This window comes from Artemia franciscana, chromosome 10 (assembly GCF_032884065.1).
Source record: "Artemia franciscana chromosome 10, ASM3288406v1, whole genome shotgun sequence".
Classification (NCBI taxonomy): Eukaryota; Metazoa; Arthropoda; class Branchiopoda; order Anostraca; family Artemiidae; genus Artemia; species Artemia franciscana.
The window spans coordinates 23,483,835-23,511,464 of NC_088872.1; the positions used below are offsets into that span (position 1 = coordinate 23,483,835).

General features: G+C 35.9%; 1 long non-coding RNA gene across 1 annotated transcript in view; it reads right to left on the reverse strand.

Moving 5' to 3' along the window:
• The window catches only part of LOC136031938 (uncharacterized), a 71,719-nt gene extending 60,542 nt beyond the window's left edge, over nucleotides 1–11,177 (reverse strand). The window contains exon 1 of the long non-coding RNA XR_010618618.1: nucleotides 11,073–11,177. This is a non-coding gene — a long non-coding RNA (uncharacterized LOC136031938). The remainder of the gene's footprint in view (nucleotides 1–11,072) is intronic.
• Nucleotides 11,178–27,630: the final 16,453 nt, after the last annotated feature.

The window sequence follows — 27,630 nt, forward strand, 5'->3', positions numbered from 1 at the left end:
TTTAACTTAAGACTGGGTGACCGGATCTTAACGCAATTTGATATTTAGAAAGAATTTATGTCTCAGAGCTTTTATTTCAAATCTTGACCAGATCTGTTGACATTGGGGGAAGTTGGAGGGGGAAATCGGAAATCTTGGAAAACGCTTAGAGTGGAGGAATCGGGATGAACCTTGGTGGATAGAATAAGCAAATGTCTTAGAAACGTGATTGACGTAACCGTACAGGATTCACTCTCTTTGGGGGAGTTGGGGGAGGGGTTTAGTGCTTTGGCGAGTTTGGTGCTTCTGGACGTGCTAGGACGATGAAAATTGGTAGGCGTGTCAGGGAGCTGCACAAATTGACTTCATAAAGTCGTTTTCACATATTCGACCATCTAGGGGGCAAAGGGGAGAGGAAAAATTAGAAAAAATGAGCTATTTATAACTTACGAGTGGGTGATCGGATCTTAATGAATTTTGATATTTAGAAGGACATCGTGACTCAGAGCTCTCATTTTAAATCCCGACCGGCATTAAGCCTCTGATCTGCCTTTTAAATCAATCTATTGATTCTTAGAATTTTGTTAGAGCTCATACTATATGAGCTCTTGGCTCTTAGCTCTTCTTGCCTCGTCACAAGTGCCATATGAGCTCTTAGCTTTTCTTTTTCGTAAAGAAAGTTTGATTTCCACAACAAAATAGAATTATCCTTGATATTAGGGCGTTTATCCCCCCTTTTCAAGATAAAGTACAACTTTTAAAGGATCAATTTTGGAAACTATTATTTTTCATTAAAATTGACGTTTTCGTAATAGAAGAACTACCCCCCACAGCACCCATATTGCACTTTTATCCCTAAAATTTCCTTTTCAGTGGGATATAATAGATTAATCTCTGGTTCTAAATCGCTATGAGCATAACCTGAGCCTAAAACGTACTTTTGAGGCTTCAGTCTTCTTCCACCCATCCGCTACAATACTGCAGATTAAAGTTAATCTGTATTTTCCGATATACGTGCTTTTTACATTTATTTAGTTACTAAATAAAAAAAGGGCTACTTGATATGTGCTGTTTCGAAGGTTTTGCCCCCCCCCCGAAAAAAATTTCTGCGCACGTACCTGGCATCAATAGAATTAGCTTTTTATGCTGGTTCGAACTATATGTGATTCATTAAGTTTAATGTTACCGAACAAAAGCAACTAGCCTGAGGCAATTTGCCTGACTTTCAAGAATAGGGAGAAAATCCCCCAAAGTCCAGGAATCATAGGCAGGCAGCACAATAACGCTGCCTAGGTAAAGAGCGATGTGGGCACAATGTATTATTTATATATTTATTTGTATTATTTTTTTAGACCAGGGCATTTCATATAGAAGAAGTTGTAGTAGAAACTTCAAAAAAGCCCATTCGATTGGAAACTGTGAGTTCTAGTGCACTTTCTAATAATCGAAAGTGATTGGAAGGCAACCATCCCCCTCCACCACGTCCATCATTTCCCAAAAACATCTAATCAAAATTTTTAGATAGCTATTTTGTTCAGCGTACTTGAAAGGCATAGTAATTCTGTATTTGAGGATGCCAATATCCCCCCACAGCCCTTACGGCAAGATTTGCCAGTTATGCCCCTGGGGCATATAAGGTGGTTATGGAATTGTGGTCGTAAAAACTTTGGATGGGCTTATTAAATCTGAAACCAGAAGTTCTAATGCCCCTTTCAAGAGTCAAAGCGATGGGACGGCAGCTAGCCCCCCACCCTCACTTTTTATTTCCCCTAAATGCATCTGATAAAAGTTTGAAATATCCATTTGTTCAGAAAACAGCCCAAAGATCACATAAAAAGGCCTTTAGGGCTGACACAATCCCTGGAGTCTGAAGGCAAGGGTTGTAGGTTATGCCCCGTGGGCATATAATGTTCTCATGGAAGGGACGATCGTGTGAAATTTAGAGGAGGCTTATTTTCTTGGAATTGTGAAGTTCTAGTACATTTTTAAGAGTCAAAAGTAAAAGAGGGCAATTAGCACCCCTCCCCATCCTGACACCCTCTTTCACCAACCGCATCCGATTGAAATCGTGAGATAGTCATTCCGTTCACAATAGTCCAGAGACCATATAACAATGCCATTATGGCGGATATAACCCCCAGAGCAAAGTGGCAAGGGTTGTAAGTTGTACCCCGTAGTATATATGGTTTAATGGAACGGGTGGACGCGTATACTTCGGATTGGATGGGGCTCAATTGATTGAAACTCGGAAGTTATACTGCCCTTTTTAAGAGTCAAAAGTGAATGGAAAGTAACCAGCCCCCTCCTCAAGCCTATGATTCCCCAAAACACATCTGATCAAAATTTCAAGCGAGCTCGTTTGTTCAGCATTATTGAAAGGTCCAATAATTGTATTTTTGGTGATGTCAACCTTCCCACAGTCCTTAGGGCAAGGACTGTAGGTTGAGCAATTCGTTCAGTGTTTACATATACTATATGCCATTGAGGAAGTATGTATGTTTTAACTTTACTTTCCGAAAACGCGAAGGGCATTTAGGTGAACCTATCAGAGAGTGTTGAGGGGAGTATTGAACCAAATCAGAATACGTTATGTGTATTAGGATTGTCAAAATGTTTTAATTCAGGATTGACTGAGCATTTTAGTTTGGAACTTTCGGGAAATGATAAAGGAGATGATCAAAGTTGCAATATTTGCATGGTACCGCTACTAATGCAACTACCACCACTGCTGCTGCTGTCACTACTACTACTCCTACCACACTACTCCATTTACAATATTGAAGGGACATTTTTAACTAAATTGAAAGACATTAGGTGCACGAACATTGTCAAAAGAGGGTATCTCAAGAATTGCTTTGGGTATTAACTTGGAACTTTTAGAGAATGCTTAAAGGGAAAGATCATCTGACCAAAAGGCAATGTGTGCACGCTACTACTAATACTACTATCATTGCTATATTTACTATTACTACTACTACTACTTCAACGACTATTTCTATTGTAGCTGCTTGTAAGAGCATTGACATGAAAATTTCAAGAAGTATTTGAACGAACAGGTTGTAAAAAGGACATATCAGCAATGTTAAAGCAATGGCTTATTGTATTAAGTTGAAACTTCCAGGACTTGACAAGAGGGATATTTAACTAGCCGAAAGGAAATAAGTTAATATTACTGCTGCTACTTGTACTACCGCTATTACTATTAATATTACTAGTAATATCAATACTACTACTATCATGACTATTATTACTATGCCTAACGGTATGAAAGAGGGATTTTAAGGAATTTTTAGGGGGAAGATGAGCTAAATCACGACACGCTGTCTGTATACAGTTTGTCAAAAAGGCGTTACAGTAATTTCTTATGAACAGCTTGGTTTGTGATGTTGAAACTAACAGGGATGGTTGCGGAGGACTATTTCTACTGCTACTACTGCCGCTAAAGCTATGGCTTCTACTATTAATTCTACTGCTTCTACTACTACTGCTGCTACTAAAACATGGGTATTATGGCGAAAAATTGTGGATATATTGAAACTGAATGGAACTAAATTGAAACACAATATGTACACAAAGGTTTCCAAGAGAGCGCATCAGAAATGCTTAAGGAACGGTTGATGGTATAAAGTTGAAACTTTCAGCGTGTGTTGAAGGGGATGTTGAAGAAACCAAAGATAATATGCGCATACTGCAACTAATACTACTGCAATTATTGCTACTACGCAGACTAAGAGTATTAAGGAGAAGTTATCAAGGAATATTTAGGCGGATGTTAAATTAAATCACAACGAACTATGAGCGTGTAGATTTTCGAAAAGTTGACAAAGAAATATCTCAGAACGGCTTATATTATTACATTAGACCTTTAAGGGTAAGTTGTGGGGGGTTTTGAGCTATCTATAAGGCACTATGTGTATACTATTAGTGCTACCACTACAGTTACTGTAATTGATTATGCCCAGGGTATTAAGGCGAAACTTTTAGGAAAACTTTAGGGGGAGTTTAAATTAAACGAAAAAAACTATATGCTTGAAGGTTTACAAAAGGACATATAAGTAATATAATAGGCAGTGCCGCTCTATAATAGCTAGAAATATCATTGAAACTTTTAAAGAAGCTAATTCAATTGGAAATTAAAAGCTCTAGTGCCCTTTTTAAGATTCGAAAGAGATTGGAGGGCAAGCAGCCCTCCTCTGTATCCCGTTCTAAATTTTCTAAATAGATCTAGTCAAAAGTTTGATACCGCCATGCTGCTCGATAAAGTAGAACGGTCCAGTATCTATGTCTCTAGGGATATTCAGTTTTTCACTAGTTTTTTTTTAGAATAGTACAAGTATGGGAAAATATCACGAGTCAGTTTAATTGAATCAGTTCTCCAGAAGCAATATTATTTTTTTAACATTGCTCCTTATTTTGTTTAAACTAATTTTGTTCGATTTTAAGGTTTTAAAAGTACCACAATAAATCTTCCAAAAATATATTTGTCTGACTTAGGCGAAGGAACAAAAGAAGTCAACATGAGTCTTGTCAAAATAAAGAATTAAGTATAAATTTTACTTCAGAGTTCTCATAAACTTTCCTTTTAAAAATCTGCAATTTCGTCACGTAAAGGGAGCAAGGGGAACATTATCCTTTTACTAGGAATTATTTTTTTCAAAAATTAGTTTTATATTTTCACTTGATAAGGGGATTGGGAAGAGGCCGTATTCAAGATAGAGTTTTAAGTGTCTGGTTGGGGATTTTTGGCGTTGGAGATTTCAATGGTACGCGATACATAAAGTCCAGTTTTATGTCCCATATGCCACCTTACTCTGGATCTGTCAAGAAAGATTTAAGCAAAGAATATAGAACTAAATTCTAGCTTTTAAATGAGCTCTCAAACACATGTCTGTGAGTTTTCAGCGCCCTACCAGGGCTGGAAAAATAGAAAGAATAAAAAAAGAAACATCAGCACTTCAATTTATTTTTCAATATTTCCGAAAACTATTTTTGTAACTAACTTTCGCTCTTGAGGTAGACAATTTTAAAGGTTTTTTTTACTTGGCAGTTTTTTTCATACACTGGGAGGGGGATTTTGCAAGAGGATGAGATGTAAGGCTCTATGCAAATTTTTTATACCATGAAGATTACAATGGTCCCCTTGACATGCTTCCCAGCCTTTTAAGTCGAGAAATGGAAATTTACAGTGCCATTTTAGTGCCATGTGGCACTTTGCAATGGCACTATCAAGATCAAGGCAACTATCAAGAGTCTACAGGAAGCACTTTCCTGTGATCAAGACCTTTAAAGTGAACCATTAATCATCTCACCTTGATAATGCAGTATCCGATTAGTTCTGGTAGTCGGCAGGCGATTAATTAAACTCATTAAGAGAGCTGGGAGGAGGAGTATACAAGACATTGTAAACCTCAAATTTAGGGTTGTCCACCATAAGGAATGTGATGGTACCATTTTCAGGGTTCTCAGTCTTTTCACTCCTGAAATGGAACGAAGAACTGTAATTTCTAGTTGTCATATGGAGCTTTACGATGACGATATCAACTTAAATTTATTGGAAAATATATGAATCAAAATTGACTTTTAGATGAACCCTTAAACAGTTTTCTTGACGTTCCAGTATCCTACTGGCAATGAAAAAAGAAAAAAAAGAAAAAAGGAGGACTCATCTGTACTTCTTATCTTGTTTTTCAGGGTGGGGAATTTAAATAATCTTGTGTGGGGCTTTCGGAGATGGCAATTAGAACGGTAATCTTTTAATTTCGATCCCACTCTGTTTTTGAGCGTTCTTGGGCTCTTATTTTAGATTTCCGTAAATAAATTTCCATAATAAACTTTTATCATTAAAATTAACCAAAACAATAGTTGCTATTCCCGAATCAGCCTTAAGTGACTATCTTCCTCACTAGGCATTTTTTTTAAAACACTTTTTAAACTTCCGGTTACTATTGACCATGGTTCCCTCTTTACTAGGTACAGCTATCGCTGCAACCACGATATGATTTGGGTGCTCTCTTCCTCATTTAATCGAAATGAGCCAAAAATAAAATTCTTTTCACTCATATCCACTCCTTTTTTTTGGGTTTAGACTAGCTTGGCGAGAGACCATTTAATGTAAACTGGAACCATGTTAAGAGGGAGGAGGGCCCCCTCCCCTCAACAGGCTAAAGTATAAATTGCGCTTTACTGATGATAACAAAATAGATAGCATTAACTAAGAGTTTTACTTAAGATTTTCACTTTCCATCTATTTGAAAGGAATGGATTTAAAAGGATGAAATCATTGACACAAAACTATTCCTTGTTAGAAGAGTAAAATAAATGGATGGTTACAAATATAGTAACATAACAAATTCTGAACTTATGAACAGTATCTATTTTATTTTTTTAATGTTTAACCTTAAATAGACAGCCTATTTGAAATGTAGTCAGTTTCTGGTAGTGTTGCGGGTAACAGTAATGATGGCTGCCCGTATGCCATCCATCTTGACAGGGTGAGTACACCAAGCTCATTAAAAGTCTGTCAGTATATGACCTTTTTTTTTTCTTTTCTTTTTTTCTTTTTTTTACCCGGTACATTTAGTAAGCGCACAGTCTACTGTCACTCAAAGCGTGAGACTCGATAATTGACTTTGGATTCCTGGGAGACCAATCAGAAGATTTCATAGAAGATTAATTCTTAGAAGATTGAAAAGAGATAACCTTTTTTCTTTAATAACTACCTGATATTATTCGTAAGACTTGTTATCCGCCTTTATATACGCACCAAAATTTAAAGAAAAGCAGCACCAAGTATTTTGAAATACTCAATTATAAATTCATACAGAAATTACCAGTTTATTTTTTTTTTCGTATAACCCTTTATAGACTAACCGATTTTTTTTTTCAATATTTTACATTCTTGTGGAATCTTTAGATTGTGAGTCTAAATGACCTTACGTGACATGTGCAACATCTGATTTACAATTTTTCATCCTATTTTACCTTGTTTTTCGTAGTTCATCATAGCTAACAGTCTTCTCGTTGCTCTGCCCTAGGATTTTGAGAAGTCCTACTTTTCTGAAACAGCCCTGTTCGTTGCATAGCCCTTTTGCTATGGCATCCTTTAATCTAATCAAATCAACATGCGTTTCCACCCTTAGGGATCAAACTTATGCCTTTGAAATGTTCGCAATTTGAACATTGAAATTGACCTAGTATTTGACTCACTAGTGGGGCATTGAAGATTGGAGAAGTGTATTGCAAACTCTAATACAGACTCTTCTGCTTCTCGTGTCAAGGAGAAAAACAACTTTAAAAAAAGAAACAACAAAGAAATACAAATACATCTAAAAAGTTAATTAAAAAGAAACGCATCATATATAAAACAACTAGTATAAATATTGAAGAAATTTAGTGAAACACTAACTGTTGGGCACTTCGCGCCCCCCCCCCCCCAAGCCCCCCCCCGCGCGTAAGTCGTTACTTAAGTGATGTGTCCCTGTGTCCCGGTCGTCATTTATATTCCCTGTGTCCCGGTCGTCATTTGTATCCCGGTGTCCCAGTTTGTAATTTCTCTTTGAGTGTCCCGGTCGTCATTTATATTCCCTGTGTCCCGGTGCCCGGTCGTCATTTGTGTCACGGTCTGTAATTTCTATTCGAACAATCCCTGTGTCCCGGTCGTCATTTATATATCCCGCCTGTGCCCCCGGCGTCCCCGTTGTAGTTGTGTCCCTGTGTCCCGGTCGTCATTTATATTCCCTGTGTCCCGGTCGTGATTTGTGTCCGGGTGTCCCAGTCTGTAATTACTTTTTGAGGTTCCCGGTCGTCATTTATATTCCCTGTGTCCCGGTCGTCATTTTTGTCCCGGTATGTAATTTCATCAGTTGACAAACATGACGTCAGTCGACAAACAACTTCATGACGCATACAGCTCAATAACGTCAGTCGACAAACATGACGTCAGTCGACACACAAAAATGACGTCACTCGACACACACACACACACACACACACAGACAGACAACTTATTTTTATATATATAGATAGATATACTGCACAAATAGGATATTAAAAAAAAAAGTAAAATAAACTTTAGACAATGAATGACAAAAGGGGAGGGGGCGTAAAGACGGAGTGGGAACCCACCCTTTTAACATTTCAGTTGTGCAGGAAGAGAGATTGTTCACCGCTTTAAACTTTTATAGTGGTAAAAAAAAAGAAGATTTTTATTTTAGTAGAACGAAGGAGGCAATGTCTAAGAGGAGAAATGACTATGGAAAACCGAATTTGTCCCAAGGTACAAAAAGCACGTTTTTGGACTACCTTTATTCGGTTCGACAATGCCTTGGAGATACCAGGAAATCAAACAGGATAGTGTACTCAGCAGGGTTGCCAAACTTGCACACTTTGAGACAAACGCCCTTTTTTTATCTCAGAGAGGATATGGAAGATTAAAAATCACTCTTTTTGGCTGTCAATTTTCATTTGCTTTAAACATCAGTAGTTGGCAACTTCGCCAGAAGTACATTTGACCCAAGGATTCCATGGTTGCCAACTTGCAAACTTTTTGTCTGAAATGCGCTCCTTTTTAACCTCGGAGGGGATGGGCAAGAGGGGATGCGTGCAAGTTTTTTGACTTACATTCTTTTAGAGCAAAGATGCTTCATTTTTGACGTTGATTTGCACTCTTTTTAGACGTCATTAGTTGGCAACCCTATTACTCATGGATTGTGTATGAATATGGAGGAACAATTCCGAATAGTGTAATGTGGGACATTTAACATTCGAAAAAATTCGGAGAGTGAGAATGTGCAATTTGTACGTTGTAAAATATCGGTAATATTGGTAATCCCGTTTAAATCAGTTCAAAAAGTAATACAGTAATTTCAGAGTGCTAACCAATGCGTCTGGGAGGATTGGGCACATGAAAGAAAGGACAGTCTGAAGGAGAAAATAGTTCATATTTTGAGTTTAACGGATTGACTGTCACATCACTGGTAATTGTCTCATCTGCTATGTGTTCCAGAATATCAATTAGGCTAATTAAAAAAATTAAATAGTAATAACACGTCTCCAAGACAGTTAGTTCATCAATAAATTTCAATCTATCCTAAAAATCAGCACATTTTTTTCCTTTAGGTGCCCAATTGCAAATTGGGAGAGGATTGGAATATACGATTGAATATTTAGTTGTTTTATTTTCTGTTAGAAAGAACAAAATGTTTTTATTCTAATTACATAGGGACCAGCTTGAAATTCTGTCGTGGGTGTAAAATGTAAGGTTTCAAATTGTCTAAGTGCTTCATTTGAGGCTATGATTAATTTCAACCACTTAGCTAAGAAATTGTTATTTAATTTAAAAAAAAGACGGGGATAAACTTAATCGATCAGAAACCGTGAAAATTTTCCCTGTAATTTTTCATTTTCACAGGAGTAATTTAGCAGACAGGTATTAACCCCGGAAAAAATGTTGGGAAAGCTACTGCAGTTTGGGAAACCCCTTTCCTGGAATCCTGAAAGCCAGTGCTAATAAGCCAAACAATTAAAAGAAGAAAATATATGACAAAACATGTTTACTTTGTGACACCAGTGTAAAATTAGATATTTCTGCCGGATATCAAGAAGTAGAAAGGAGAATTCATTAAAATGCACCGATGGTACTATTTTTTTTCAACACAAAATCTAAACGGAATATGGAACACTTATGCGTCCTTAGCTTATGAACTAAAGCTGGAATTAAACTTATTTACCAGTTTACAATAATCTAGTCTTTAAAAATAGGATGCTAAGGAGAAGGAATGTACGTGAGCCTCAATACGAGGTTGACAATAAGGGATTTAAGAGTCATGTAAATTCATCATCAAAACTTTTAGCCACCTCAATCCCTGAAAATTCCCAGAAACTTGTTTTCGCAATAAATTCTTACCATAGTTTTTAGCAAAAACAATATTTACCATTAATAGAAATAATAGTTACCATTTAGTAGAATCAACAGTTACCTAAATAAGCTTAAAATGGGGTTTATTAATTACTTGACAGTTTTTTTTTCAAAAGACGTTTCTAAGCTTTTGGTCACTATCAGCTATTTTTTTTTTTTTTTACTAAGGTTGCGTCTCACGCCGCAACCATGAAATATGTTCACTAAATAATTTACAGCAAACATAATTAAAATGTTATCACTTCGAATATAATTGGAATGGGGGAAAAAAGTAGACGATGTCCCATTGACAATTTTCTAAGTCCTCTAGGAATCCAACCTCTTTGGATTTTCAATCTATAATATAACCCATTTGTCTCCTTTCATATATTACAGACTTTTTCTATGTAAACTAAACTAAACTGTTTTATCAACTAAATACCGAAATTGGATGCCTTAGGGATCCAAACAATCAGCTTATTAGTATCACTGTCACCTTAAGCTAATAGTTTTTTTTTTTTTACACAGACGGTATATTTCCTCCCATTTTAAAAATGCAATAATAAACAAACGTTTCGCGGATGAGCTAAAAAAAGAAAATAGAAAATCAATGATGTCTCTTTCTCTTTTCCTCTTCCAAGTAATATTGCCAGCGAACTATTCAAAGTCCAAAGTACAAAGTTGGGAGCTATTGACAGAGACAGGAACGAGAGTTAGGGGTCATTAGAGACTCATAATTTAGCAAGATGGCGGACCTTAGGTCTTACAATCGCTCTTTATGGTGCCTCCCGCCTCGGTTCTAGTACTCTTATGACCTATCCAAGAAGACTATCAAGCTCGGGAAGATCGTCAAAAAACGCTTGCCGTATAATGAAACTTTCTAGAGAAATACAGTTTTGATAGCAAAAAGCTGCATTGCGGCCAGTTTGAATTAGAATAAATAGCTAACGGAAACGATGAAAGGGAGAAAATGCAAACCTTAAATTTTTAAATGTTGACACGAAAAGCCATTGGTCTGATGGTGTAAAAAGAGGTAACGGAGGGAATAAACTGCAAAGGAAGCTAGGGTTAAATTTCCTTTTCTTACTTTCTAAGAATTTGTGCTCACGTATTTCATAATCATTAGCCAAAAGGAGATTAGACTGTTTTCAAAGACGAAAAACAATGCTCAATATTTTTCTTTACTTGGAAGCCTTACTTTGAAATCCTGGCTATGTTGTTCACGTGCATTTACCAATCCATACGTTCTTATCTAACTTTGACGCTTAACTTGAAGCAAATTCGAAATTTCACTACCGCAAATATTCAACTTCTAATTTCCTTTTTTATCTTGAGTACTAATGCACTTCTTATCATTTGTCCAATTTGACCTTCATTGTTGGAAAACGTACAGAAATTAGTAATGTGACTCCTATTTACAGCAAAGTCATGTAAAACTTCTAATCAAAAACGGAGCCCCTTAAGGTGAAGGATCAGGTACTAGGAAAAGATCTTTGTATGCTTTTGTTATCATCAATAAAGCATAATTTATACTTTAGCCTGTTGGTGGGAGGGGTCCTCTTCCCCCTTAGTATGGTTCCAGTTAATTTAATGTCATTTATACTTGCACTAGTTACTTAAAAACTATTGAGCAAAGACACAAAAAATGTACTCAGAAGTCAAGCTAGAAATCCCTTTGTAAAATATATATCATATACTGGCAGAACTTTGTTTATTGTTGGTAATTTCTGTTCGTCTTAGGTTTAAGTTTATACTCATAGTAATTACTGTTCGTACTTAAGTTTGGATGAGATAGCTTGTCTTTATGCTATCTATTTACTGCTTGTTCTAATTTTTAAATTTGCTCCTTGCTGTTCATGGAAAAGCTTTGTTCATTTGTCTTTTTGAATTCGGTTTCAGCAAAAGACGAAACAATTTGGGGCTGTAGTTTACGCTCTATAGTATAAGCTAGCTAAGAAGCCATCTTCAGCCAGCATCCCGCCCACTAAATTTCAGCAGTTTTACAATATTCTTATGATTTAATATAGCTTGCACATAATCTATCCCTTTTGCTGTTTTAATGGATATTTGGCAATACGAAAAAATAATCCAAGCATTCTTACCCGCCTGAAATCTTTTTGTGAATTGGTACTCCATAAAGAGGAGTAGCATAGTTGGTTAAATGATTCACTAGAAATAGATCACAGAACCGGAAAAAATGGCTTACAGGAACATAGAGCAGACAAAACATTCCTAACGACACCGCTAATGACTCTGCCTGTTGACAGAAAGAGCAACAGAGTATCTACTGACTGATTATTATTTCAGGCTGAACGGAGTTTCGTTCTATGGAACGAAGAACGATGTGTGAATTGTTAGAATAACATTATTCCGAAAGTCTGTTTAGATTGGTCTAGAAACACTTGACCACCCCGAAATGCTTTGAGAAATTCCAGGTTAAACGAACTTGTCAAAATATTGTAAATGTTGATCATTCAGAAAAAATAGGTAAGCTCAAAGAACATTTAAGTGGCTCACTTGCCGAATGCATTAGCTCCTTAAGAGAAAGAGCAAATAAGAACCAACAACAGTAAATTGCAGTTTTTGATAATAAATCATGTCAATTTTGCTTCTTTTTTTTTTGGGGGGGGGGGCTACTTGAAGCAATACGAAATGGACTAATTGTACTTGAATAAAAAACTAGGATTTGAAAAAGGTTTCAGATTTTTGGAGATAACTTTTTTGTTCAACTATGTAGTTCAAAAATATGAGCGATAATGGGTGCTAGGCTGACACCATTCAAACATGAACGAAACCAGCTTTGTTTGGTCTCAAATGAACAAATACAAAACATGATTATCGCAGAATCGGGGTAAGGGCTTGTCTGTAGTGAATGCAAAATTAGAACTCCAGAAATCGAATTCCAAAGTAAATAATAAAAAAAAAAACAGAAAGTGCATAAGCATATTTCGTTGGGAGGTTCGTGTCGGGAAAAATTGTTGTATTCGTTGCTTATCTGTTCAGCGATGAATTAAAACTACATATTTAGGTTCAAAACAGAACCAAATTTTCTCTCTGCTCAAAGAGATAAAAATAATGCGAAATTATCCCACCACTTGTTGTTGAAAGCTGAAAACTTGATGAACAAATAAACGTTCAAATGGGGATAAATCCATCCCCATTTATTTGTTTCTCATAGAAAGGCAGTGTGATCTGGGAAAAGGATACCTAGTTTAAGGTAGTACGTGAAAAATACGTTGAAAATTTGACAGCGTATTGATGAACTTTCTATTCCAGTAAACAAGTCTTGTTTTTGACTTCCTAGTATAACTTCGATTTGATTTTTAAATCGACAAAAATGAATCAACAGTCCAGTTGGAATCAAATCATTCGTGATAACGAACTGTAAAAAAGGAGCGATTCGGGCAAATAGTAACCGAAACTCCAAAGAAGTTAATTTTCATAACAGGTAATGTATCAAAGGAATTGGATTTTTATTTGATTCCAAATATATAAAATTCACTAAGTTTAATGCTAAGTTTAAAGCTACGAGCCTGTGGCAATTTGCTTCATTTTAAAAATAGAGTAAACAACCTCAAAAGGGCAACCAATATTAATGAAAATTACAAGATCAGGTTCAGCACATCATAGAACACTTTTATAGAGGCTTCATACAAAGTTTGTGATTCGCATTTTTTTTTTTCCTCCTGCAGAAAGATCATGTAGATCCAGTACATTTCTTGTTTGTTGTTTTTCCCAGCGCTAATCGTATTCGGACGATGGTCCTAGAAGACCGAAGAGGATTGAATTAAAAGTTTCATTGTCCTTTTTAAGTAGCCAAAAGCATTGTGCCACAGGAAAGTGGCATTATCTGCTATTTTGTGACACCAAAGTACGATTTTGCCCCAAAGAGAACCATGTTGCCATTGTTTGAAAATTCTGAGATAGTCTTATGATTTAAAGTATTAAAAACTGCAGTCAAAAAACAATAACATAGTCATTATAAATTGTTAACGTGGACATCTATTTCAATGCTGAATTTAACGAGGCTGATTCACATAATAATTCGCGAAATTATGTTCAGTGCTGCATAATTGCGTATCAACTATTACGGAGGAGAGGCGGTGGGTCAAGCTATAGGTAAGGAGCGGTGCCAAACGTCTCAAAGAGTGGATTTTAATGCCCGAATATCTTAACTCTCATTGAGCCTTCAGATGAATATAGAATAAATTTTGAGGAAGGGGGGGTGTATTAATATCTAATTCATGCAGGCCTTTATTTATTAGTGCTGGTAGGAAGGGGGGGGGGGCAATAGTGCCACTCAAATTGCGATAATCTTTTCCTATGTAGCATAACATGCTATATTCATGTGCCTACAGCCACAGATGTGGGAAAGGCGAGGAGGGGCAGCATGAGCCTTGCCAGAAATTTTCTTGGGGGTGTTAGTAAGTGCTACCAAGAGCTTTGTTTTCAGTGATTTTAAATGTTAACATTTCTCTTTTCCAATTTGTATCAACTATTTCAACGTATTTAAACACATCTACAAAATGTATTTATATGTCAGAGAACCCTAAAGTAGAGTTTTCAAGCTCTCATCTTCATACCAGTGGAATTTTGGAGAAGCAAGATCACAGATTCGAGTTTGTTTTTTGTTTAATTTTTCCCTCAGTGATGGTGGTATCAAACCAATGGTCCTAGAAAATCGGGAGACGTCTCATTCCATCGGAAACTAAAATTCTAGACTTTGTTTAAGTAACCTTAAAGGTTGTGCCACAGAAAACAGGCGTTCTCCCACTTTATAGCACAGAACTACAATTTCGACCTAGAAATGGCCAAGTTCTTATCGATTGAGAATTCTGAGATAGTCTATCGATTTAAAATTATTGCAAAACTATATAATAAGCTTCCCAGTTTTAGAGGTAGTAAAGCCACATGGTGGTTCAGATTATGTTAACTCAATACTTAGAGCCGAATACTTTAAATCCGAGTATTTGTGTTAGCACGGACAGTTCTTAACTAACAGTTCGTTATCACGAGCTGTGAAAGCCAAAAAGCAGGATTTTGGTAATTTTGATATCCAAATATGTGCAAGCTGGACTAGAGAATAAAGGGCTTGAATATACTTAAAAAATAGCATTTTCAATTAAAATGTTTTTAAGGGCAATGCAAGAATAAAACACTCACAGTTATAACCTGGCTATATTCTAAAATTCTTTCAGGAAAAAACCAGTCAAATTTTGGCGGTATGAGGTATGAGGGAACAGAAGTCCGTGATATGGCTTTAAAGAGTTCATGCACATGAAGTGTATGGTACACGTAATTATTTTTGGATAGTTTTTTAGTTAAAGACGAGGAAACTAATTTTCGAATGATTGTAGGTCTAGTCTGAATTCTATGAAGTACTACGTAAAGACTTATTGAATCGACAAGCCATTCCTCCCTCTCAAATGAATCCCTATGCACTACATTAACAGCATTGAAAAAGAAGTTTTTTTACTATCAAACATCTTGGTTATATTTTCCTAAGCTGTTTAAATATGATAGTTTGTTTTAGATGTAGCATATCTTCTAAAAAAGAATTCATTTAACAACAATTCTTAATTTATTTATGAATTCAAGGGATTTATCATTCCACTCCTTTGCTAAAACGACATTTTCTTTGCCTCATAATTCACATCCAATTGCTTTTTCCTCATCCCAACATTCGGATTTTACGACTAGAAAAAGTCCGAACCCTGTCGACCGCAAATGTTTGATGACGCGCAATGACTGCCATTATTCTGTCAACTGACGGGGTAACGGCATAATAAATTCTCCTCCAGTGTCAGCCAACAAGATGATCCTGTCGCAGACGGTGATACTCAATTACCCTGCTTTTGCTTGGGTGCAGATTTATATACGCCAGAGGCAAGAGGGGAAATGTATGCCGAGGGGATAAAGCAAATAAATGCTTCTGTCATTGTGGTTGTCTCTTCTAAATTGAATATTTAACTGATGAGGAGCAAAACATGGAAATTAATCTGGAGAAATTGAATAACTTTGAGATGAATCAATGAGGTTAGTATTATTTAGAATAAAGAAATGCTAAACAATGCAAAGAACACAAATGTAGTACTGATAGAGATAAAATGCAGAATAAAACTCAAAGCTGTTGAATAGCTGATTGTAGTGCCAAGAGATCCCACAATCCAAAGAAAAAGTGTACTTCATTTATTTTCTGTTGGTTAGTCATGATTTATCGAGTCAAAAAATAAAATCATGTGCAATATTTATACATGTGGGTCCTTATAGAAGGAGGAACCTTTTATTTCAGATCTTTTGTCTAAATTACTTCCAAAATCCTCTTCTAGGCTTCGTTCCAAGCTTAATTACAAACTTAAAACTCTTTTAAATTTGATCTTTTTCTGACCGACCATTTTTTGAGCCCTAAAATGTTATTTTTTTTCCAATAATACACAGGCATAAAAATATAATGGATATTATTTTTTTTGTACCGAGTCATTTTTGTACTGAGGGCTCAAGAGGAAGAATATACAAATTTATGTAATATGCAAGGCCGTATCCAGGGACACTTATGCGGAAAAATTGAAGATTTTCATGGATGGATAAGTTTATATCAAATTGCTTAAAGAGCAAAAAGCTAGTAATTGCAAAAATATTTGCATACGTCTTGACAAGGGATTACAACAATTTAAAAAGCTTAAGAAGGGAAAACAAAAATTTTAAGCTTAGTAGAAATTGTTGTTAAAATCGGACCTACGGCAATATTCAAATATCTCTGAATAGACTTCAGTATGAAAAGATACTAAATTGCGTAAAATACAATAAATTGGTAATTGCAAAAATATTTGTAACAGTTTTAACATAAGGCCCAAAAAAACAAAAAAATTCAATTATTACAAATACATAGCCTATATAAAACAAATATATTTTTGGGAACAAAAATCTTGTTAGTGGCGTCATATTTCAATTCCTTCAAGCCTTATTAGAAGCTTCCGCTTTTACCAGCCTTTGCAAAAGGGCTCAGTATTCAACAGGGGCAGATCTAGAGCAAAATCTTGAGGGAGGCCTAATATGACAAGGGCCCCTGGATCCACCTCTGGTATTCAATTATGCACTATCTTCTCTCTAAAAATGTTCGTACATGGTTGTGCCTGCATATACTTGATAGTAAAAGGAAAAAGATAATTGAACTTAATATGATTGTTGACTTAGTTTTTCTGATTTGATATTCAAATTTTGCTAGCATCTAGAGACCCTGTGCAATCGTATTTGATTCAAAATTATTTTTCATATAAATTGGATCGAAACTATTCAAATTGTTTTGAAAATGTGTCATATTAAGTGCCGATCCATCATAATAAATTTCAAGGAGTTTTTTTCGGTTTTTACTAGTGATATCTTCGGTTACGAAATTCCTAAATCCTGTATACCAATTTTAGGCTAGTAAATTTTTCCCAATAACAGTGAATGACAGAAAAGATTTTTTAGTGATAAAAACACACCGTAGTTCGCAAAAAAAAAAAGGAGAAAAAAATACAGAAGCTTTTATGTACTCTATTTGGGGGTTAAAATTGCTGTGGTTCGAAGTAAAATTACTTTTGTTGTCTTTTGTTCGACATTCACTCGATATTATTATTATGTATTTTCTGTTATCCTATAAGAATTCATGGTGACATCTATAAAACTTCTAGGAAGGACTCGGGGTAGTGTAACTAACATGTTGAAGCGTAAGATTTGGGTAGACTACTGAGCTTATATCCTTGTACAAAGAGTCAAACAAAAGAAACATGCAATTTTCCCTAAAACTATACCATGTACAATTCAAGTCGTCACACTTGGGAAAGAACCCTTTTGAACTGAGAGCAGTAGACGGTAAATGAGAATGTTCAGGCGGTATTTGGACAATATCACTGAAAATATACTGAAACTATGGTCCCTCAGTGCATAATCCCTAACTCATCGGTCTCTACTCAGGTCAGAAGCAAAAAATAACTTTTAAAACAACGTTTAACTTGTCCGTTAAACGAAACACACTCAGAATTATGCTGTGAACGGGTCTGCCTCTCTTTAATTGGTTATGAGTTGCTTATTTTAAGTGAGAAAAACAACGATGTAGCTACATTTTAATTAAATATTTAATATATAGAGGTAGTTAGGGGGGTTAAGTTTGGTATTTAATATAATGCGTTCTGCGCGGCCGCCTTTCCATAATTCTGTATCGTAGTTTCCATTATTTTGTTTCTAAAGTATTAATTGTATTAAAAAAAACTATTTTTTTCAACTGAAAGTAAGGAGCAATATCGATATATTATTATGTATTTTCTGTTGTCCTACAATGAATTGTGACATCTATAAAACTTCTAGGAAAGACTCGGGGTAGTGTAACTAACATGTTGAAGCGCAAGATTTGGGTAGACTACTGAGCTTACATCCTTGTACAAGGAGTCAAACAAAAGAAATATGCAATTTTCCTTAAAAAATGTACCATGTACAATGCAAGTCGTCACACTTGGGAAAGAACCCTTTTGAAGTGAGAGCAGTGGGCGGTAAATGAGAAACGTCAGGCGGTATTTGGACCACCACTTCGTGACAGCGGGAAACAGTGAATATTACCGCTGAGTTTTCTGCACTAGTGACTCAGCTATTAATCTGATATTATGATATATTCTTATAGCATTTCTTGAAGCAAAAATAGGTCTTTTTACATCATAATGTTAGCTGAAACTTACCGAAGTTACATTATGAGCAGCTCTACTTCATCAGAGGTATTGAAGTACAATTATGCTATATTTTCTGTCTTCCTTGGCCTTTAAATTCGAATAGCTGCTGGTTACAATAGTTTTTTACAATACATACTTATCGGTTTTCAATTGTATGCTATCTTATTACATAAATAATATCTTATCGTGTGCTATGTCATCTAATACGTCCTTTTGTTATGTTATCTTATTACATAAATGTATCCCAAGCTTTAAGTCAAATTTTCTTCAAATTAAAATAACTGATCTAAATTGTTTTTCACTTCTTCTAGGCTAGGACTAAATGGCAATGTTATCCCATTGCATTGAATACATAAATAAGTTCATTTTACTCCTATATTATAAACAAAATCTAAGAACTCTATGGTCCAACGAACTACCTATTTTAGGGTTCCTGATATGGGCCCTAAATGGTATAATAGTTTGCCCAACTATTGGGCTGTTGAATGAAAATGTGGTCATGTATTTTTGAAGTTGCATTGCTACGCTGATGTTTGAGTAATTTCGAATCTGATTATATTCTTGTGGGCAGACACAAGCTTATGCCAGCTATTTGTGCACCAATGTCTGTTGCCAAGGGGACACCTAAAGATCATTACAACTTTACTTCACATGAAATTTCGTTTATTTTGGTTTGAATTTTCGAACGTTCTCACTGCACAAAACCACTTCTAAGACTTGCTTTTGTTGTCGTATTATTTTGATTGCTCTGTACCATATTTGAATAAATAAATAGATTTATATTCTGAAACAATACTTCGCTACAAATTGGTGTACCTTGAATATGGTTTTCCCGAAATGAATTCCAGCACTTCCTACTAATATTCAGCATTAAAATAAGAAAGCTCATGAACAGTCTTCCAGAGGCGTCCATTAGCAAGGGCAATTAGCCCCATTAACCATGTTTACCCCCTTCTTGTTCTAAAAATCGCTTTGTATTTTCACTACAATACTCTTTTCTGGTATTTTCATTTTAAAAAAATTTAGGGCTTGAAAATAGTAACTTCACTTGAAACTTTTGTAATTTTAGGCTTGAAAAATAATTCGACTGTATTTTTGCTCATGTTTGACTTAATGTAGCTTTTTACTTATGTTGGAAAGACTTCATTGTGGAAAAACCTTTTTTCAAATTAATTTCTGCTCGTTCTTAATTGATATAGTTTTTCTAATTGGTTAAGAGAATAATATTTTAAATCTTTTCGGTTTTTCTCAATAAGAATCAAGATTTCGGCTTACGATATGTACGTAGGACGAAGTTTTGAAGCAAACTTTAGCAATATTTGTACCACAAGTGGTAGCAATATTATTAGCCTTGAAAGTTTTAGCTTAATACCCCGAGGCTTACTATTTGTTGGAATATTGTTGATACACCCCTTTGATAACCAACATGTGCATAGTGTGTTATAATTAAGTTCAACATACCCCTCAAAATGCCCTGCAATTTTCACCTTAATTCATAAAGTATTTCCTTAGATATTGCTGAGGTTCCATTTTGACCACCTGTATGCTCATAGTGTGTTTTGATTTACTTCAACAGCACCCTCCCCATTCCCTGAAAGTTGTACCTAATACCGTAAGCATTAGCAATTTCAGTAGTTGTTGTAGTATCAGAAGTAATAGTAGGAGTATTAGGAGTAATAATAGTGATAGCAGTAGTAGTATTAGTAGTAGTAGCAGTAAAAGCATTACATTGCCCTTTTTGTCTAGTTCAATGTCCCCTCCTCATGCCCTGATAGTTTCAACTTAATAATTTAAGATATTTCTGAGATATTGATTTTACGCCCTTTTGATAACACATGTATACATAGTTTGTTTTCATTTAGCCCAAACAATCTGATTTAACTCCCCTTGAACAATCCCTTGAGGGTTCACCTTAATACTATCAGCCTCACTAATAGTAGGACTAACAGCAGTAGCAGCAGCAGTACTACTACTACTAGACTACTAGTATCAGTAGTACGAACATACTGCATTATTATTAGTTCAACATCCCCCTTAACAAGCCATGACAGTTTCAACCTAATGCTCTAAGCTGCTCGTGATACATTTCTGATGCGCCCTTTTGACAGCCTATATACACAAAGCATGTTTCAATTTAATTACCACATACCCGTCAGCATTTCCTGAAAAATTCTGCTTATTACCCTTAGCCTTAATAGTAGTATTAGCACTAGCATGAAGAGACGTACTAGTATGCATCTAGTACCCTTTGGCTGGTTCAACACCCCCTCCTACATGTACTGAAAGTTTCAACAATTACTCTAAGCTATTCATGAGATATAGCTGTTACGCCCTTTTGATAACTTGCATTGACATAATGTGTTTTGATTTAATTCAACACTCTACTCAACATTCCCTTAGTTTCTGCCTTAGCACCCTTAGCTTCAGTAGTAGTAGTAGTAGTAGTAGTAGTAGTAGTAGTAGTAGTAGCTGTAGCAGTAGCAGCAGTATTAGTAGTAGTTTTAGTACGCCCTTTTGACATTCTACATACAGATAGTGTATTTTGATTTAGATCAACATCCAACTAAACATTCCCTGAAATTTTCATCTATATAACCTTACCCTCAGTAGTAGTAGTCGTAAATGTGGTAGTAGTAATTGTAGTAGCAGCATCCATTGAGTGCCTTTTGGCTAGTTCAACATCACTCTTCCCGTGCCCTAAAAGCATCAGCTTAATGCTCTGAGTTGTTTTTGAGAAATTGCTCATACACCTTTTTAGCAACCCAAATGTACATTCTTTGTTTGGCCTTAGTTCAACATCCACCCAAACATTCCCTAAAAGTTTTACCTTATACTCTTGGCCTCAGTAGAAGTGGCAGTCCTAGCAGAAGTAATAGTAGCAATAGCGGTAACATAGTGCCTTTTGGTAAGTCCAATATCCCCCTCAACTTACCCTGAAAGTTTCAACTTAATGGTCTAAGTCGTTCCCATGATATTACTTATATGATCTGTTGACAACTTACATCCATATAATATGTTTTGATTTGATTGAAGCTCCCACTTAACATTTTCCGGGAATTTCACCTAAATAACGTCTTCAGCAGTCTTCATCTTAAGTAGTAGCAAAAATCTTAGTGACAGTAAAAGTCATAAGTATGCACTTAGTGCCTTCTGGTTGAGTCAAATTCCCCTCAACATACCGATTCAAATCATAAAGATTCAACTCAACGCTCTAAACCGTTCCTGAGATATCGCTGATAAACCTTTTTGACGATGTACTTGCAAATAGTGTGTTTGATTTAGTTCAACATTCCCTAAACATTCTCTGAAAGCTTCACATTATAACCCTCAGCTTCAATAGTAGTAATACCTGATGTTAAAAGTTTTTGGATCCTGTCTACTTGTTACTGTAGCTTTCAGTGAAATTCACCTGAGTCGCTACTGTCTCCATCCGTCAGTCCTAAAGGAGCGTATAGTACTATGACTAATGACTAATGGCTAATATATGACTAATACTATGACTAAACCTTAGACTTGTTAGTTGCGAAATGGGCAAATAGTGTTCTATTATTAATACATTCCCTACCTGAGCTAGACTCGGAAGCTTCCTTTTTCATCGTGAGCCCTACTTCCAGCCTACGAGCCCTATCCTTCCTACATAAGTAAATAAATTCTATATACCACTATTTTCGTGTTTCCTACCCCCATGATTTTCAGAAACTCATAATGAGTCCAGTTTAAAGCGTCTGAAATCATCAGTCAAATTGTCAGTACGATAGTTGAACTAACTTTGTAAAATTCCAAGTTGCAATTTAAAAAATATTCAAATCGTTGAAATTATTATGGCATCGGAAAAACAATGGTCTCGGAACCAGTGCAGGACGGGGACTAGCACATTTTCTGAAATTTACAAAAAGTGAATAACCCGGCTTAGAACCAGACAGCAAGAAGTCCCTGGGAGATCCAGTATGAAAGGAGATTCTGTGTAATCCTGGTCCTAACATGGTTGTCCCCACTTGGCGATGTTCTTCTATCCACATGAGCAACCTCAAACCTATTACCTCCTACTCATTATGTATTCAAGCCTACCAATATTATGCTACTATGGAGAGGCAGCCATAATAGAAAACTCAGCTAGGAAGAGGTTTTTCAGCCACAAAAAAAGCCCACTAAAACAGACAAAACCCAGAAGAATTATCCATCAATCATAATCTAATGTAGATGCTGTGCTGCTTACTAGGCTATCGTTTCTTCGAGAAATGCCACTTCTCAAGATCACCCTGCAATGATGTTTGCAGTCACGGTTCTGGTTAGGAAAACATACGAAAAGTCCACCCTAGCGCCATTACGAGCTCATGTAGGCAGGATTTCCCTTTCGACGATAGGGACAGAGAAAGGAACTTAAGATGGAGCAGAGACCCCAGCCCATCTCACAGCACAGAAACAGATCAAAGATTTTATACCCAGCATGTCTCTCGTCAGGGCTTTCGTCAGAACATCCGTCAATACTGATATATCTAAATATAAAATACACTATGTACTCTTGAAAAAGTCACATTTTAAATATAAAAAAAGAAATACTTTAACGAAATACATAACTTTGAACTGGGCATGCTCAAATTCTTTGGATATATCATAACTTTCATTTTGGATATTTCATGAAAATAAGATGTCTAACCCCTTGTCTTTTCACCGGCAGAAATGCAGCTTTGGGTTGTCTCATGTTGTATAATCCACTTTAATGTTTCAAACTTGGGTGGTATTTTACTGCCTCTTTATATTCTTTGACAGGTTTCCTGACAGGCATTACAACAGTGAAGCATATATTGAGTGACGGGTGAATAAGATTACTGTTGCCGGCCCTTTACTCGAATAAACCGGCAGTGCATTGTTATGCTTTAGAAAGGTTGAAATTTCTTTGAAATATCATAAGCTATTTGTCTTAACTTGTCAAGGGAAAGTCCAGCAGAATTTTAAGGCTTGTTATAAGGACAAGGCAAAGATGAAGAGGAATTGAACTGATATATCGTAGGAAAAAAGGGGTATCTCTGACCTTTCGGCTATTCTGGTAAAGATCTCACTGGTTGACCCTCAAGAAACAAATATATTTTGAAAAGTAATATGCCCAAAAATGTCTTTTTTCATAGGAATACAGCGAAGACTAAAAGACACTTACAAATTGAAATACCCAACTGAAGGATGAATTATGATCAAATTGGTCATTAGAGGAAGCGCGAATCCACCGCGAATACGGAAATATGACCATACGGACATCATACGGAAGTATGATGAAAATTAAAAATTCTGGAGTTTCTTGTTTTGTTTGTTTTGTTGTTGTTTTTTTTTTTCTATAAAAGAAAATCGTAGAATCGACCATCTTTCTGGTTCTATATACCAAAGACATTAATGTTTACAGGACTGTCTTGGGATGGAATTCAAAATTCCATCAAGGGAGGGGATGGCTTGAAAAACAAAAAAGTTCATTTTTTGGCTATAATTTTTCCTAGTCCTATATACTAAATCTTCTGGGGAGTTCTGCTTCTGATAATGTAATTTAGGTCTGTTAAATATAACAGAATGGTTCCTGTCCTACTGAACATTGACCTTTTTTTTAGTATAAACTTAACTTGTCGCTTGCAAATGATCTTCTAGATTAATTTAAACATTATTGGATATAAAAAGAATGAGTCATCCACTTATGAATATCCCTTTTTTCTTAGTATTCGCCCTAGATCTAAAGGGATCTCCAAACTACGGCCATCAAGACCTTCTCATCAGGCCCCTGGGGATCTTTTAGTCACCAGAATGTTTTATATCATTTCATTGACTTTTCAAAGTCTGATATAGCGCCATCTAATGGAAAAGTTGGCTTCATCACATAGCACATATGGTTCAGCTACTGGAGACGATATTTTGGATGAAGCTTGACTATTGATGGAGGATAGAACATGAGTGGCGTAAAAAAAGGCTTGGTTTGAAAAGTGAAGTAGATGTGCAATTAGGAACACATTCCAGAACCAATGTTCCTGCTCTATATTATTTATTAGCAAGCTTTATTTGCTAGATATATCGGCATTAAAAGTATATTGAATCCTTTGGTGAAGATGGTGAATCTAATAAGGTCACATGGGGTCAACAGTAGATAGTTCAGAGACATGTTGAAAGATATAGATATGGAATCGAAAGATTTACCATATTATACAGTAGTAAGAGGGCTAAGTTATGAGAAATTTCTGAGTAGGGTATTTGAATTAAGAAAGGATATACGTGATTTCTTAGAAAGTAAAGGCAAGTCACAGTTACTGTCTGATGAAGAGTCGGTATGTAAATTGGCCTTTTGCTGTACACATTACCAGTCATTTAAAACTTCTGGACCTAAAGTTGCAAGGAAAGAAAGTCTAGTTTATAATCTACAAATTTACCTAAATGAATTCAAATCTAAACTTATTTTACTTTTGGAACAAGTACATGCCAAAAAGTTGACACACGTTGAGCGGTGCAGCCTTCATGGCTGGAGCAACAGCTGAGTTCCCCACGTCATTTGCATGCAAGATCATCAAAGATCTCCAGATGCAGTTTCAGGAGCATTTTTCACTTGGATTCAAAGGCTGAAGAAGTTAAGCTTTTTCTAAACCTGTTTAAAGCGGATATGGCCAGCTGCTTAAACAAACTGCAACTGGAGGTCACTGAGTTGTAAGCAAATGACTTCCTTAGGGGTAAGTTCAAAGAAACCCTTTAGAGTTTTTACCAGTTCTGCCCAACGAAGATTTTCCTATGTCAAAGCTTTTGCACCATACCTTTCAATCTTCAGAACAACATACTAATGTAAACAGACATTTTTCAATGATGAAATACAATAGAAAATAAGAGCTAACTTGTCTGATTATAATCTTAGGTCACTGCTGACGTTGGGGACATCAAATCTAAAGCCAGAAATATTTACTATTTTGGCATCCAAGAAACAAATTCACGATTCTCATTAATACAGCTGTTCATGTGCAGTGTATCAATGTGTTATTAAATAATATTAAATCCAATATTAAATAATATTGACAATATAAGTACAATAATATGAAAAAATAATTAAAACGTCTACGTTTTGATTGTTTATAATTTGAACCTCTAGTCCGTAGTTGGCCCCCAAACTGCTGTTTGACAGTCAATGTGGCCCACCGGCAAAAATATTTAGAGACCCCCGATCTAAATCATAAAATAGAGCTTTCATATTTACATACAAAGTAAAATATTCCTTTCCGTGCTTCAATTCTGATACCTGAACCACTTTATGACTTAAAAAATACCACCCACCAACTAGTGAACCGTAAAAGAGGCCATGAAACACAAAGTGCCCTGTCGGTAGTATGAAATTTCCAACAAAGAATGCAATAAATCAATCATCTCTCAGCTGCTTGCTAATAGCGGAAACATAAATTTTGACAGTTTATGACTGATCATAGCTGGAAATTTGGAAATCTAACAGCGTTAAAAGTAGTAAGACAAAATGTTGCATAAACTTATACGAGAAACGAAGGTTATACTGCCGTTTCAATATAAGTTAGTTTTGGACTAGAAACAGGAACACGATTCAGTAAGTGTTCTGGGGCACGGTCTTCTTTCCTGAGAGGTTATGAATTAATAGAATGTATTTATAAAACGGAAGATACTCATTCCAAATCAAAAGGAAAAGAATTTCATGTAGCCACGGCCCTCTCTTCCAAGGAAAAATATTGGATATATAATTTATTTGGATCTCACATTTACCTGGAGTTGTTATGATTTTTGATGCTCCTATTTTTTACCGATATTATTGCCTTTTTTTCTTTTTTTTAGAAATACCAATTCTAAAATAAGCTTTGCGTATCTTTTTTAAATTAAAAATTGCATGTCTCAGACATACATCAATCAATCTATCAGACCTACAGAGCTCATTTATAGAAAGACTATCAATAATACGTAACGAGTTTTCGTTTCCCATTTATACTCACCTATCAATAACACTTTCTGCAGTTGTGACAATATCACGGTGAAAATAAAGGAGGGCAAATCCAATGAATCTCTCTTCTATAATTTATTTTTTGCAACGTTTTCAATCTTCCCAAAGTACAAATAGTTCATTCAACAGATATAACACAGACATGAGGGTCGTGAGGATCTGCAAGGGCGCTGAAATATTCGGTGAAATATCAACATCCCAGTTCTGTTTCTGTAAATTTCCCCTAGTGTTTCGGGTATCCTGCCTGTGCCTGCATTGAATTTGCTCGAACTTTCGCTTATTTTTCCAAGTTTTTTTTTTTTATTTTCGCTTCTCCTCCAAGGGAAGATTCGCAAACAGGTTGGGAAAAGAAGCTGATTACTGACCATATTCGCATTGTGTCAGCGAGTTGTAGTTTCTTCGTTCCAGTACCATTTTTTGGCAAGAAAATACTGAGATCAAGAGTGTCCAGCATTTCTAAGGAAAATAGCTTCCTAAGTCCGAAATGATCGTGTCCAATAAGGGATTAAAAACTGATCATCTATGATATTTCTCATGTGAACTGAATTGTACATTATCCTGGTTGGTTTGCTTTTCATTGTCTTTTGGAATATTATTTCTAAACATAGCTCAATTGTTAGTGTAATTGTACCGTCAAATATTTTTTCTCACTTTCTCTCTTCCGACTCTTGACTTGCAGCTGGATAAAAACGTCCTTAACCAGAGGTGCCATTTGGGGGTTGGTCAGGAATGGGCAAATGCCCACCCCTGATTTTCCAGGGGGCCCAAGTTTCCACCACAAAGGGCCCTTTTCCGGCCATAATTATCCATTATGTCCAACATAATAGTTCAAATGATTTGAACTAACTGCACGCCTATTAGCCAAAGAGCGTAATTACCTGACGACCCTTGGGGTAATTGCGCTATTTGCTATTAATCATTGTTAACTTTGAAATCAGGTTAGATTCATAATAAAAGTCTCAAGTTCCGTCAAATGCCCCATGCCCACCCCAAGATTTGGCCCAAATGGCGCCTCTGTCATTAACATGACTTGCCTCAGACGTAAGGTCTAAGCTCTTACCCTCGAATAGTTGACTGAGTTG